The sequence below is a fragment of the Camellia sinensis genome, chromosome 2 (assembly GCF_055761805.1).
Source record: "Camellia sinensis isolate YWXY chromosome 2, ASM5576180v1, whole genome shotgun sequence".
NCBI lineage: Eukaryota > Viridiplantae > Streptophyta > Magnoliopsida > Ericales > Theaceae > Camellia > Camellia sinensis.
The window spans coordinates 207,658,583-207,673,869 of NC_138962.1; the positions used below are offsets into that span (position 1 = coordinate 207,658,583).

The window sequence follows — 15,287 nt, forward strand, 5'->3', positions numbered from 1 at the left end:
TTTTTTTTTTTTTTTTTTTGGTTTGAGCGGCAAACAAACAGAGAAATTATATTAATAATGAGAAGATACAAACTAGCAAAGGATACAATTGCATCATTGTCAAACTAAGCATCCTCCCCAAAGCCACCAAAGGCAAATACAAATTACACCTTACCGCCTAAACAATCTCTAATCTGCAAGATGTTATAAAGAAAATCATTGATAGTAAACTGATAATCCTTAGATGTAGCTTTCAGCCAAGTAGCTAATTTGATAATAATTGCCTCCGGCAGCTCCTCTATATCGGGTTGAACATTATTAAACAAACAGTCATTCCTATGCTTTCACATGGACCAAAAAGCAACCAAAGGAATTGCTTTTCATATCCTCCTTTCAGCTTTCATGAGGCAATTTCCAGCCCACCAATGCAACAAACACTCGATGGAACCAGGCACGACCCATAACATTCCCCACCACTGCAATAGGCCAGTCCAAACCTTCCAAATCAGAGGACATGAAATGAGTACATGTTTAACAGATTCTACCTTTGATTTACAAAAAACACACATAGTGGAGGCATTTTCATCAAGAACTCCAATCCTTTGGAGGAAAACCAAAGTTTTGACTTTTTGTTTCCAAGCTAACCACCCAAAGAATTGAACTTTGGATGGGAAATAATTAATTCACACTAGTCTACTAGAACTTACACATTCACCAAAACCCAATTCACAATGCCTATAAAGAGATGCAATAAAGGACTGGCCTGTTGAGCATGCTAACCACATTCGTTTATCTTTTACACCCAAACATAATGCATGGGGTTGCTCTTAACACATCAGTGATCTTGGATAGCTCCTCACCATCCCACTGTAGCAAAGGTCTTCTTAAACTGAGATCTCACACCTCATAGCTTCCTTTTTTATCAACAAAAAACCTGAGAGAGCCACTCTTAACAGTAAAGAGTGAATAAAGTCTAGGAAAACCTCTTTTAGACAAATGACGCCACACTATTTATCATGCCAAAATCTCACTCTGCTCCCATTACCCACTTTAATTTGAAGATTGTTAACAAAAAATTATAGAAGATTGTTTTTTCGCTCTGCCACTGCTAGGATGTCACACCATAACTTAGACCATCTAATGCCAAGATTCTAATTTGGAAGCCATGCTCCCTCTTCAATTTTATATTTATTGTATACCACATTTTTCCATAGTGCCCAAATCTCTACTACCACTTCATTAATAGGCAAGCATTTACCTTTCTGATTCTCCTTATTCCCAACCCTCCTTGATTTATGCTCTTGGTCACCTTATTCCATTGCACTAGTTGAATCTTTCTCTTCAACTTTGTGCCTCTCCACAAGAAGTGTACGAGCACGAAATAATCTTCTCATATAATCTTGTTGATCAAGTTTGTACTCCTCCAAACGTCGTCGCTTTACTATCTGAAAACACAAACGTGAGCTAATCGGCGGGTGTGTGCCGGAAACCCCTCCGATGCCTAAGTCAGAAATTAGACAATAGACAATAAGCTCTGGGTATTCTAGAGTAAGAATTGGGATACCTGTACATAGGTCTTGCTATGAGCTCTTATAGACTCTGCCTGACACAATCCTAATAGGATTCTTACTCTCCTTATAAGAGTCCTCCTAGGAATCACACACCGTACTCACTACCAACCAAGTGAGATGGTTTGCACAATCCTAGTAGGACTCTACTCTCCTTGGCAGAGTCCTCCTAAAAGTTTCATGCCTAAGGATGATGTTTATTCTTAAAACACCCTCATCACTGTAAGCCAAGTGAGATGGCCACACTCTGTTCGGCTGCTGACGCCCAACTGAGATAACCTGCTCTAAACCGCACCGTGTTTTACTGAGCTGCGCATAGCTCGGCCTTCTAGAAATAAAATGCCACAGTTTTGCCGTGGACTCCAAGTTATGTAGTTTAAGGTCTAGCAATCACCTCCGACCGGTTTGTATAATCACCAATTACTTTGAATCCTCTGGCCGGGCTATCTCTAGCTTGGCTTCCTATATGTGGCCGACATAACACTTCGGCTCGCCGAACGACCGTAACTAGAGCTCACCGACCGGCCTGTCAACCATTGTTCCTACACCGAGCTATCTAAGTTGCCCACAACGCGACCCAATATTCAGAAACAATGCTTCCTAGCTCGGCCCAATTTGGCTATACAAATTACCTTCTCAATTGCCCCTTAATTCCATCTGCAAAGCATGATTAAGATTATCTAGTTTTGTCCGAGCTGTCAAAGTTCAAATCATCCAGTTTAACCGAGTGGAAATACTCATACTGACCGAGCTCTAATTTTGCTCGGTTTCCAAAAATTACGCTGGTTGTACATCCCATCTTTCAGCCGTGCTAAAATGTTTCAAACCAACTGAACCAAAAATGCCTTATCCAACCGAGCTAAGAACGCCCAACTCCGACGAGTTAGAAAAGTTGTTCAGTTTCACAACTCTTTCGGCCCCAATAAGTCTTGTCAGTTGCTTAACATGTCCTTTTACTAATCTGGCATGTCTAACACGACGTCATTCTAAGGATACGTGGCATGCCCCCATTATCCTCGTTCTTTTGTTACAACCGTCATATACTTTCAAAAAAATTGAACAGCCCCGCCTTTTTGCCTTCAACATTTATGTCTTTCGAGTTCGCAATCGTATGGCGAGTCGTTCTTTCTGTGTCTCGCCAAGCAGACTAACTCGGTTTACACTAACCCTGCCAACCTTCTGTGGCTGAGATAACCATCTCGGTCCAAGAATTCAAAAATTTGTTAGTCAAACCTGCCAACCTGCTTTGGCTAAGGTATGCATCTCGATTGAGGAATCCAAAAAATTATGTTGGTCAAACTTGCCAACCTTCTTGAGCCATGATCCTTATCTCGGCTGAAGAATGAAAAAATTATTGGTCAAACCTGCCAACCTTCCTGAGCCTAGATCCTTATCTCGGCTAGAGGAAGAAAAAAATGTTGGTCAAACCTGCCAACCTTCTTGAGCCTAGATCCTTATCTTGGCTAAAGGAAGAAAAAGTGTTGGTCAAACCTACTAACCTTTTTCAGCCTTGATCCTTATATCGACTGAAGAACAGGATATGTTTGGCCCAACCTGCCAAACTTCCGTCAGCCTAGATCCTTATCTCGGCTGATGGACTAGATGTTGGTCAAACCTGCCAACCTTCTGAAGCCTAGATCTTTATCTCGGCTAAAGAATGAAAAAAGTGTTGGTCAAACCTACCAACCTTTTTTATTGCCCCCCCAGTCGGGCAAAAACTTGTTAGAAAGAGTTGGTCACACCTGCCAACCCACTTTGCCCACAGTTGGGCAAAGATATTTTACTTTGTTGGTCTTTCTTGTCGACCGTGTTAACTTTTGCCGAGGGTGTTTCGTCCGTCCTTGCTATTATGTTGGACTCTGCCTAGGTGCAAATTCCATCTTCCTCTACCAAGAAGTGTTGATGCACTCTCTCCATCAAGGCTTCCATAGTAAGAGGTGTTGTCATTGTCATCGAATCCCTTAACTTATTGCCAGCCGGCAAACCTCGTTTGTATTGTGCGATAGCTAGGTTTGTGAGGCAATCTCCAATCTGATTAACAGTCTCCCAATACCAGTTATTGTAAGACTTCAATGTTTCCTTCTCGCCCATATCTATGGAGAGAAGTTGGTCAATCTCTACATGAGTCTTGGTGTTTGTTCTGAATCTAGTCACAAATGCCTCTGCTAATTGCGCCCATAAAGCTATGCTACCTTCTAGCAATCTTTCAAACCATGTTAGACCCAGGTCACCAAGGCTGGAAGGAAATATGATACACATTAGAGCCTCGTTTCGCCGATACACCACTATAACTTGGCGGAAGTGGCTCAAGTGCATGTAGGGGTCCGACTTTCCCTTATAAATAGCGAATTTAGGGTGGTGGAAGCCGGAGGGTAATGGTACGTTCTCTATCGTCGGAATGAACGGTGAGCTTTGCAACATTTCTAACGCTTTATCTGCCGGTTCATAGGCAAGATGTGGCTTTGGCATTCCAACCTCGACACTCCCATGTGTTCTAGGAACCAACCGTTGTAATGCAGAGACTCTGCGGGGGTCGCGAGCCTGAGTGTCTTCTCTCCTTCGAGCCCTTTCTTCAAGCACTGTCCGCAGGTCCGCTGACCTAGGAAACTCTGTGTGCCTAGATGTCATTTGGTGTGAATGTGTGGGTTGATAGCTGCTTCCTGTTGTGTAAGACCTTTCAGTCCTCCTTCTCTCAGACCTGGAGTAACGAGTTCTGGAAGTTCTCGATTGTGTATCACTTGACCTGAGGCTTTTACTTTCAGCTTGTGATGGTGTGACTTGTCTGTCATGATCTTCTAAGTGGCGAAGGTGCGCCCTACCTTTGCCCACCTCTTCTTCCGCCGCCCCTTTGCCCTTTATCTGGCGCTTTATAGTCTTCATATCTTCCGCCATCCTCTGTATCAATTCGTTTTGCTTCCTTACCCGATCTTTTAGAACTTGAGGATCCAACCTTCGCCTTTGTCTTTTAGGGCTTTGGGAGCGACGAGGACTGGAGCTCCATCTTTCACGGGTATCCCTCCGCGGGTTCCGTCACTGGGGATTTAACTCTGCCATGGGCGGGATAAAAGATAAGTTTTCGCGTCTTCTGCCCTCCTTCGGGGTTTGCCCATCAATGGTAGAGTGTGGCAAGTCTTCATTGTGCGCCATTGAAATCAGTTAAAAGAAAACTTAATCAAGAGGTTCGTTCTTTGTGATTGCAATCCCCGGCAATGGCGCCAATTGTACGAGTATGAAATAATCTTCTCGTATAATCCTGTTGATCAAGTTTGTACTCCTCCAAATGTCGTCGCCTTACTACCTGAAAACACAAACGTGAGCTAACCGGCGGGTGTGTGCCGGAAACCTCTCCGATGCCTAAGTCAGCAATTAGATAATAGACAATAAGCTCTGTGTATTCTAGAGTAAGAATTGGGATACCTGTATATAGGTCCTGTTATGGGCTTTTATAGACTCTGCTTGGCACAATCCTAATAGGATTCCTACTCTCCTTCTAAGAGTCCTCCTAGGAATCACATACCCTACTCACTACCAGCCAAGTGAGATGGTTTGCACAATCCTAGTAGGACTCTACTCTCTTTAGCAGAGTCCTCCTAGAAGTTTCATGCCCAAGGATGATGTTTATCCTTAAAACACCCTCATCACTGCAAGCCAAGTGAGATGGCCACACTCTGTTCGGCTGCTGATGCCCAACCGAGATAACTTGCTCTGAACCGCACCGTGTTTTACCGAGCTGCGCATAGCTCGGCCTTCTAGAAATAAAATGCCACGGTTCTGTCGTGGACTCCAAGTTATGTAGTTTAAGGTCCAGCAATTAGCTCCGACCGGTCTGCATAATCATCAATTACTTTGAATCCTCTCGCCGGGATATCTCTAGCTCGACTTCTTATATGTGGCCGACATAACACTTCGGCTCGTCAAACGACCGTAACTAGAGCTCACCGGCCGGCCTGTCAACCATTGTTCCCACACCGAGCTATCTAACTTGGCTCATAACGCGACCCAATATTCAGAAACAATGCTTCATAGCTCGGCCCAATTTGGCTATACAAATTACCCTCTCAAGAAGGATGCTTCTAATCTATCAATTTCCTTAGCAACTCCTTTTGGCATCCTGAGGAGTGATAGATAATACACAGGCAAACTAGACAGCACAAATTTGATTAAAGCCAGTCTGCCAACAAAGGAGAGGAGCCTCCTTTTCCACCCAGCAAGCCTGAGTTTGATCTTATCAATGATAGGTTCACTTCACCTACTTATGTTCCACTTAATCCAAATTATTTTCTTATGTTCCAATAAGTCTTATGGATAGCATAGTTATCAAAATACCCCTAATAATAATAAAATGAAACGCGCATTAATATTCACAATGACAGTGCGAATGTTCCATGATGTGAACATTCACATTGTCAAATTTTTTTAATGTGAATTTTCACATCGTCAAGTTACTCAGGGTTCAAAAAATATTTGTAAAGATAAAATTATTCATAAAATACCTTAAATATGAGAATTAGGATTTAGCGGATTAAATATCCAAATAGTCTTTAATGTTTTTAATTTCAGCTAATGTGATATAATTAGAAGATGATTATTCAAACGAATAATTTTTAAAGTCTAATTTGATAGACAAAAATATCATTTTAAAATTTAAAAATTTTAAACCATATAACAAAAATTCATTTTTTTATTGAGTATTTTGAAAATGAGGAGTGGAGAAGGAGATTTCTTTTTTTTGTAAGAGGGAGAGGAGAAGGAGATTAGTGGTTGTTTATTGTATGTTTTAGATTGTCCAAATTAAAAAAATAAAAAATAAAAAAAAATTGTCCATTAGGTTAGACTGTCTCTATTTAGATCATATGAACTGAAATAAAAAGCATTAATTAGGAACTAAATAAATGAACGGTAATTTATGGTTGAAAAAAAAAAAAAAAAAATTGGTTAGAGCTTTTTAAAAATACTTTTCAGAAAATTCTACTTTTTTGTTTTCCATGTTTTTTTGTTTTTACTGAATTTTTTTAATATTTTAAATTTTTTTTTGAATTTTTAGACATACCTAACATAAATATACCTAAAAAGTAAAAAATTTGTGAAAAAAACCTTTTAAAAATTCATTAAATATCAAAAATACAAAAAAAAAGAAAGAAAAGAATTCAGTACATTTTTTTATATTTTTATGTATTTATTAATTTTTTAAAATATTTTTTCACAATTTTTTTACTTTTTAGATACATCTAAGTAAGGTGCATCTAAAAAAGTAAAAAAAAAATTAAAATTTTAAAAATATTTAGTAAAAACAAAAAAACACGAAAACTAAAAAACTCGATTTTTAAAAAATTTAATCCAAAAAACTCAAACTAAACACACTGGTTTAAGGGATAAAAGTGAAATGAACCCAATATAATAATAAAAAAATTACTAGTTTTTTTTATTAGTAGATACAAAAATAGTGGTCGAATATATTCATTAATGTGAGTCACATTATACTTGTATTTTTTTTTTTTTGGATACGAACATTATATTCGTGTCTAATAATAATAATAAAAAATGAGTAAAAATCCGTTTATGTATAGTTTTACTTTGGTATATACATTATTTTTCTTTTATTTTTTATTTTTCTATTACAAATAGTCTTATCGGTTCATATGTAGCTTAATTTTTAACTAGAGTAATTACCCTTTTCTCATTAACTTGACATTTATTATTATTATTATTATTATTATTATTATTATTATTATTATTATTATTATTATTATTTCAGAGTGTGAATTTCAATAAATTAGAAGTGGAAAATGAACATTGATCACAGTTACATATGTTGAAACTGCTCAAATTTTGGATCTACAATTGATTGTATAACTTTGTCAAAGTCACTGTACTGAGTAGAGCAGTGAAATTTCTCATTTTTGAATAGCACAGTATCAAAAGGGAGAAATTGGAATATTAGATGTTTATTCCATGTTATCGGCCAATCAAAAGTGAACAAATTCTTTTTAAATTTTAATTTTAGATATTCAAATGCTTTTAGGATCATCAAGAGAGGTCCGGATTGACTATATAAGTAGCGTATAAGTTTGCCAAATCATATTTAGTATTAAGACCGGTACAGGAAGAGAATGTTGTATAATGACTTACTATCTATATTAGGATTTAGATTAATTATGTTGGCTAAGAGACAGGTTTAGTTTTGCCGTTGAAGTCATTAGGGGACATGTATTATAAAAAAGCATGATAATTAACGTAACATGCTTTGCTGTGTAACACGTACCTCTAATGCTTGATTTTTTCTCGGTTTTTTAATTTTTTTTTTAATTTTTTTTTATATATAAGGTAAGCAAATAATAGATATGGTGTTTTTAGGAAATACCATGTTTTAGTTGCTAATCCAGATTTGCTAGGGCACCCAAACCTTATTTCTGTTTTAGTTGAAATTGAGGGTCCCCTAATGTTGAAGTTGTTGAATTAAAATTTCAATTTGGATAAGGCTATCCAAATTAAGTAATAAATACAATTGTGTGTGAAATGATGACTACAACTTCAACAGTTTCAATAACTTCTATAAGTTCTCATAAGATTATGCATTGCTTCTTTTTGGTTTCTCATGGGTGTCCAGATCAGCTTAACACGCATCTTGATTAATTCGTGCTCGCGATAGAAGCTTGTCGCTGGCCATGAGGTGTTGCAACTGGTGGGACTCGAACTAGGGAGTAAACCCAATCGAATCTTAGAGCACTACAAAAAAATTGACTTTTTGCGACGGTAAAATACCGTCGCTAATACTCCTAATGCCGCTGCTAATACTTTTTGCGACAGCAAAATGACTTTTTGCGACGGCAAGAGGGGGGTCGCAACTGCAGGGGTTGCAAAAGAGTTTTTGCGACGGTAAGTGCCGTCGCTAATGTTTTGCGACGGCATTTTTTACCTTTTTGCGACGGCACCGTGCAGTCGCTAATAACGTTTGAAATTTCTTGACTTTTTTTGCGACGGCCCTATTTTACCGTTGCTAAAAATGTTATTTGAGACGGCAAAAAATACCGTCGCTAATAGTCTTTTTTTTAAAAAAAAACACTGTTTTTGCGACGGTGTGGTGCCGTCGCAAAAAGTATAAAAAATATGAAAGTTTCTATTTTTTGCGACAGTGTAATGCCGTCGCAAAAAATATTAAAAAATAATAAAATTTTTATTTTAAATAATAAAATTTCTATTTTTTGCGACAGTATAATGTCGTCGCAAAAAGTAAAACCTATAACAAAATTAATAAAAATATTAAAAATTTCTATTTTTTCCGACAGTGGTGCCGTCTCTCACTCTCTAAGAGCTGATTATTTACATTCCATTTACAAAAACATCATAACAGAAAATAAAAATAAAAATTGATCAAACCATCAAATTCAATATTTTACAAAGAATAATTAAACTGTACATGTTCATAAAAGCATATTTAAATTATAAAATTCACCCAAATCCTAAAAAAAATAAACTAATAAAATAAAATCTAAAATTCACCAATCAGCACATTGGATATTTAAATGCTCTTACAAAAAATAAAAAAATAAAAAATTTCCAACAAGATCTCAATTTTGAGCCTATTTCAAAAATCAAGCTACAAATTCCTTACTTCTAGAATCAGATCTTCCCCTCGGCAAAATTTATCCTTTTGACCTACAAATAAATAGATAACAGTTGCAAATTATAATCTTTTGGAGAAACCAACTATTTAAACACCAGCAATGAAGACAATGAAAACTGTGGAAAGAACACTTACGTTGTCATCAGGAACAACTGCATATCTCTCAGAGCAAACTTTAATCGGGTCTACTGGTTTTTCTGTGACATCACTATCTCCTGAACATCACAAAGAACAAACCAAAGTTAACACAAATATTTCACTATCGCATCATCATCAATTATTATCATTCAATTATAGATTAAGGTATACTTAGTTTCATGTATCATTCAGCTCCAAGGCACTAAACTAACAATGTGATCTCATCAAATATATGCTATATGTTGTAAATTCATGCATGAGAAACGATTATATAAATTTTGCACATGAAAGGAAAAATAATAATACAATCACCTAGGTTTGCCTAGGGTCTTGGGCGCTCTACTAAATTTTCTACAATATCCCCAACCAACATTAGGGCTTTGCACTCCAGCAAAATCCGTAGGAAGGCTACACATACACCTAGACCCGATCCATACCACAGAGCATCATTGACGATCCTCGTATAAAGAAAGATTTAATACCTTGCACATTGCCTATTAGTCTGTTGGTGTAGAGAGATAGAGCACATTGGTGGATCTTCATATAATAAGAAGGCAAAGACTGATTATAACATGGGAAAAATAAGCTCATCTAAGAACCTAAACTTAAAACTTCCTTACCTTCAATAAATCTCATGGCACAACCAGTAAATGATGTATATGCACATATTTATAGGTAACAAAACTTAGTGATTCAATCACCTAGAAAGCCAAAAGTGGACTACAGGGAAAAGGAAATAAATAATAAAAACCTCACTATTTAAAGAGTAAAGACTTAACCAGAATTAATATATATATATATATATATATATATATATTGGGGCAAATTCGACATTAAAACCGTGCACACTGACCAAGCCAGCCAAATTTTCAGACTACCCTAAAAATTATGAAATATCAAAAGTAACTAAAACAAAAGTATCCTTTTCATGAATAACACCACTAACAAATTTGACAATAGAAGAAAAATAAAAGCCAATGCTACAAGCATCCAACACTTGAAGGAACAGTTTAACCCTCTTAAATGTCCCTCTATTCCATTCTTTCCAAATAAACTAAAAATTACAGTACAATAATCCTCCACACCATCCACCAACCTTGCTCCAACCTTAAGGATATCAACCACAAAGAATATAGGAAATTTAGTTTTTTGCATAACCTAGCAAACTCAAACCAATTGACAAAAATACAGTAAGTTAATAGTCTTAGATATTTAAGTGATCAATGCATACAGTAATGCGATGCATCATACCAAGTAGGAATGGGCAATAACAAAATATAAGATGTGGAGAAAGAACTTTTCATATGACTTCATAAATATGTCAACAACCACCAAAATATCTGTGAAGTTTTAGATTGAAGCACATAAACCTCCAAACAGAGACACCTCCCGAGTGGAATTCTTGGCTTTTGGACTGCTCCTTTTGGGATTAAGGTTAGCAGGCTTCATCTCAACAGCAAAATAATTATTTGTAAGTCCATCTGATGAGTGAACTTTTGGCTCAATTCTCTCTAGCCTGGCATTAATATCTCTTAACTGCAGTTTAATACCATATTAATCAATACAGTTGAGTGATAATATCAACTAAATAAGGCTCAAATTTTATCCTACACTAAAACATCATCATCTAAAATTGAAACATATATAAACATAAAACCTCAATCTCAGGAGTTCTTGACCTCGAAAGTATTGGGGGAAGGAGAGAGCAGATTCAAATAGCTTTGCATACAGATTATACTCACCAGTGATGTGGGAAGATGATGACGCTGAAGTTCATCACGAAACTGAGGCCCAGCCTGAGTATACATCTCCTAAGAAGGGAACAAAAATTAGATAAATTCCCTAACAAAACAAACTTGAATAATTGAGGGAGACATTACACACACAGATTCGATCGGTGCAGTGCAGAGATGAGAGATCAGGGAGAGAGAGAGAGAGAGAGAGAGAAAGGCTTACCTGTGAGACAGTGTGAGTCTATCGGGGCGAGCAACCGTCAACGTCGTTTGTGAGAGAGAGAGAGAGGGAGGCAGCAGCGGCGGTAAGAGAGGAGGATCGATAGTGAGGTACGAGCGACGGTGAGGGAGGATCGGCGGTGACGGATGATCGGCGCCGTCGTTGTGTGAAAGAGAGAGAGAGAGGAAGGCGAAACCCTAGATGGAGAGAGAGAGAGAGAGAGCGAGCAGGAGGAGAGGAGACGGCTCTGTTGTGTTTGTGTTGTGTGTGTGTTCTCAAACAAAACCTTACACACCCACAAATGTTATAGTTAATGAATTTTTTATTAAAATAATTTTTATAGTTGATGATTTTTTTTTTTTCATTTGGTAAAGTTAAAAATTTATTTGTTTTATATTTATTTTAATGAATAAAAAATTATTATTATTTTTTTATTTGGTAAAAGTAGGAATAATATTTTCTATTAAAATAAAGTTAATTTTTTGTAGTCAATGAAAAATATTTTTTTGTGACCCATTTTTTTTTTTTTTTTTGGTTACTAAAAATCAAGAACTAATTTTTTGTGGTAGAAGATAGGAAGTGGCAGTAGTGGTGAAAGTGGTCGATAAGAGGTGATAATGGTGGTGGTAGTGATGGTGAAGAAGATAAGTAGTAAAGTTGTGGTAGTAGTAGAGGAGATAGAATAACAGTGGTAGAGGAAAGGTAATGGTAGTAGTAGTGGTGGTAGTAGAGTGGTAGCGATGATGGTAGTAATGATAGTTATAGAGGTGGAGTGACAACAGTGGTAGTAATGGAATGACATTTGTAGTAGTGGTGAATGTGGTAGAGAAGATAGGTGGTGAAAGAGAGATAAGTGAGAGACAGATAGAGAAGAGAGAGAGAGAGAGAAAGAGAGACAGACAGACAGAGACAAAGTGATGAGCGAGAGAGAGACAAAGTGGTCGCTAAAAGTGCATTTTCTTGTAGTGGATAACTCAGTAAATAAAGAAGAGATGAGGGAGAGAGCATGCAAGGTGAACACAATGGAGGAGAGAGACAAACAGACAGACAGACACATAGAGAGAAAGGGAGAAACAGTGGATCGATATTTACACAATAGTGGTAGTAGTGGTAGTGAAGTGGTGGCGATGACAGTAGTAATGGGTGAGAGAGATAGAGAGAAGAGAGATGAGCGAAAGAGACAAAGAGAGAAGATAGATGAGAGAAGAGATAGATGAATGAGAGACACAGAGAGAGAGAGAGTCAAATAGACAGACAGAGAGAGAAGAGTGATGAATAAGAGAGAGAAAGAAAAGAGAGAGAAGAAGATAAAAAAATTGGTGAAAAGATATAGACAAAGAGAGAGAGACAGAGAGAGAGAGAGACAGAAAGAGATGAGCGAGAGAGCGAGAGAGAAAAAAATAAGAGAGAGAGAAGAGAGACAGATAGAGAAGATATATGAAAGAGATAGAGAGAAGAGAGATAGACGAGAGACATAGAGAAAAAGAGAGAGATAGACAGACAGATAGAGAAGAGTGATGAGTCAGAGTGAGAAAGAGAAGAGAGACAGAGACAGAGAGAAAGAGAGAGATGGACAGAAAGAGAAGAGTGATGAGAGAGAGAGAGAGAGAAGAGAGACAGAGACACATAGAGAAAGGGAGAGAGAGACAAACAGAGAAGAGTGATGAGTAAGAGAGAGAAAGAGAAGAGAGACAGAGAGATAGGAAGATGAAAAAATGGGTGAAAAGAGAAATGTTCAAAAGAGTAAGACGACATCGTTTGTAGTGGATCGATAAATCGAGAAGGAGCTCGATAAATAGAGAAGATGAGAGTAAGAAAGTGAGTAAGGCGAACATAGTGAGGGAGAGATAGACAAATAGACAAGTAGACAGAGAGAGAGAGAAAGAGAAGAGTGATGAGTGAGAGAGAGACAGTGAAAGAGAGAGATAGATAGAAAAAGAGATAGAGAGAGAGATGGAGAGAGGGAGAGATAGAAAAAAAGAGAGAAACAAGAGATGAGCGAGAGATAGACAAAAAAAAGAGAGAAATAGAGCGAAAAGAGATGAGCGAGAGAGAGACACAGAAAAAGAGAGAGACAGAGAGAGAAGAGAGATGAGCGAGAGAGATAGAAAGATAAGAGAGAGAGAGAGAGAGAAAAGAAATGAGAGAGATAGAGAGAAGGGAGATGAGCGAGAGAGATAGAGAGAGAAAACAGATGCGAGAGATAGAGAGAAGAGAGATAGGCGAGAGACACAGAGAGAAAATGAGAGAGAGAAACAAACGGACAGAGAAAGAAGAGTGATGAGTGAAAGAGATAAAGAGAAGAGAGAGAGAGATAAATAGAGACAGAGAGACAGGAAGATGAAAAAATGAATGAAAAGAGAAATGTTATATCAAAAGAGTAAGTCGACATTGTTTTTTTAAATTTTTTTTGCGATAGAAAAATACCGTTGAATTTATTCAAACCATTTTGTGACTGTATATATATGAAGCTGTCTCAAAACCACAATCACTATGCTAAGTTAGAGTTTTCCAAAAACTCTTTTGAGAAAATTATACTTTCTTGTTTCCGTGCTATATTGTTTTTACTGAATTTTTTTAATATTTAAAGTATTTTTTGTAATTTTTAGACACACCTAACATAAATACACCTAAAAATTAAAAAAATTGTAAAAAAATCTTTTAAAAATTCACTAAATACCAAAAATACAATAATTCAATACATTTTTTTTTTGTATTTATTAATTTTTTTTAAGATACATCTAAGTAAGGTGCATCTTAAAAAAATATTTAAAATTTAAAAAATATTCACTAAAAAAAAAAAAACACAAAAGTCACTTTTTGCGACGGCAGAAAATACCGTCTCAAAAAAGCAGAGTATTTGCGACGGCACAATTTGCGGTCTCAAAAATGACAGTATTTGCGACGGTATTTTCTGCCGTCGCAAATACTCTCATTTTTTGAGACGGCAAATTGTGCCGTCGCAAATACTCTGCTTTTTTGAGATGGCATTTTCTGCCGTCGCAAATACTCTACTTTTTTGAGACGGCATTTTCTGCCGTCGCAAAAAGTGACTTTTTGAGACGGCAAATTTACCGTCGCAAATAGTTCCGTCTCATAAACCCACTTTTCTTGTAGTGGAGCCTGACCCAGCGGTGGAAAAGCCACTGAGCCACAAGCTAGTGATAAATTATACAGTGATTCTTATAATTTGTTTCCCCTGTCAATTTCATTTCAGTAGTTCTAATTGTATTATTTGCTTTTAATTTTGTCTAATTGATAATATTTATTAAGAAATTAAATATAAATCAAGATTAAAATGGTTCATTTCAAAAGGTTATGAATTATTTACAATTGGACACTAATCTCTCAATTACTTAATACTTTGCCCCTTAATTTCTGTTAAATTTTTAAAAGATGTTATAAATTGAACTAAATTTTTAAAAAATATTATAAATTGAACTAAATTGACACTATGTACAAAATTTAAGGGTAAAAACGGACCGCATCACCTTTTTTTTCACCTTTTTATGTCACCAAAAGGAGCCAATCATTAGTATCCATATCGAGAGTGATACAAATGATGATAACAAATTGTGGCATATAGCATTTCTCTTCATAAAGTTGATGTAATTAGAACTACACTTATCAAATTGACACAAAAGACCAACTAGGAGGGAGTATGGTCTGGGTTAGGATAAAATTAGGACTAATTTATTATTTACGGTTATTGAAAAATTGAAATTAATTCAATCCGTTTAAATTGTGGAACTAATCCGAACTAATCTATATAAATACGGATTGGATCAATTTAGGACCACAGATTCATATAATTAAATAAAAAAAAATATACAACATTTTAATTTCATAAAAATATAAACATAGTATCATATTAGTTCCACAATAGTAACATATCTTACTATAATAGTGACATACTGTTCTAGAATTTAAATAACTATAAGAAAACTAGTTTCACTATAAATATTTAGACCATTACAAATTAAAACTAAAAACTAACAAACAAAAGTAATAAAAGAAGATATTAT

General features: G+C 36.3%; 1 long non-coding RNA gene across 1 annotated transcript; it reads right to left on the reverse strand.

Annotated features, from left to right (window-relative positions):
• Positions 1–9,293: 9,293 nt before the first annotated feature.
• LOC114275579 (uncharacterized) lies at positions 9,294–11,122 on the reverse strand. The gene is made up of 3 exons (XR_014360573.1): positions 11,052–11,122; positions 10,680–10,845; positions 9,294–9,386 (listed from the first exon to the last, which is right to left on the reverse strand). It is a non-coding gene; the product is annotated as an uncharacterized LOC114275579 (long non-coding RNA).
• Positions 11,123–15,287: the final 4,165 nt, after the last annotated feature.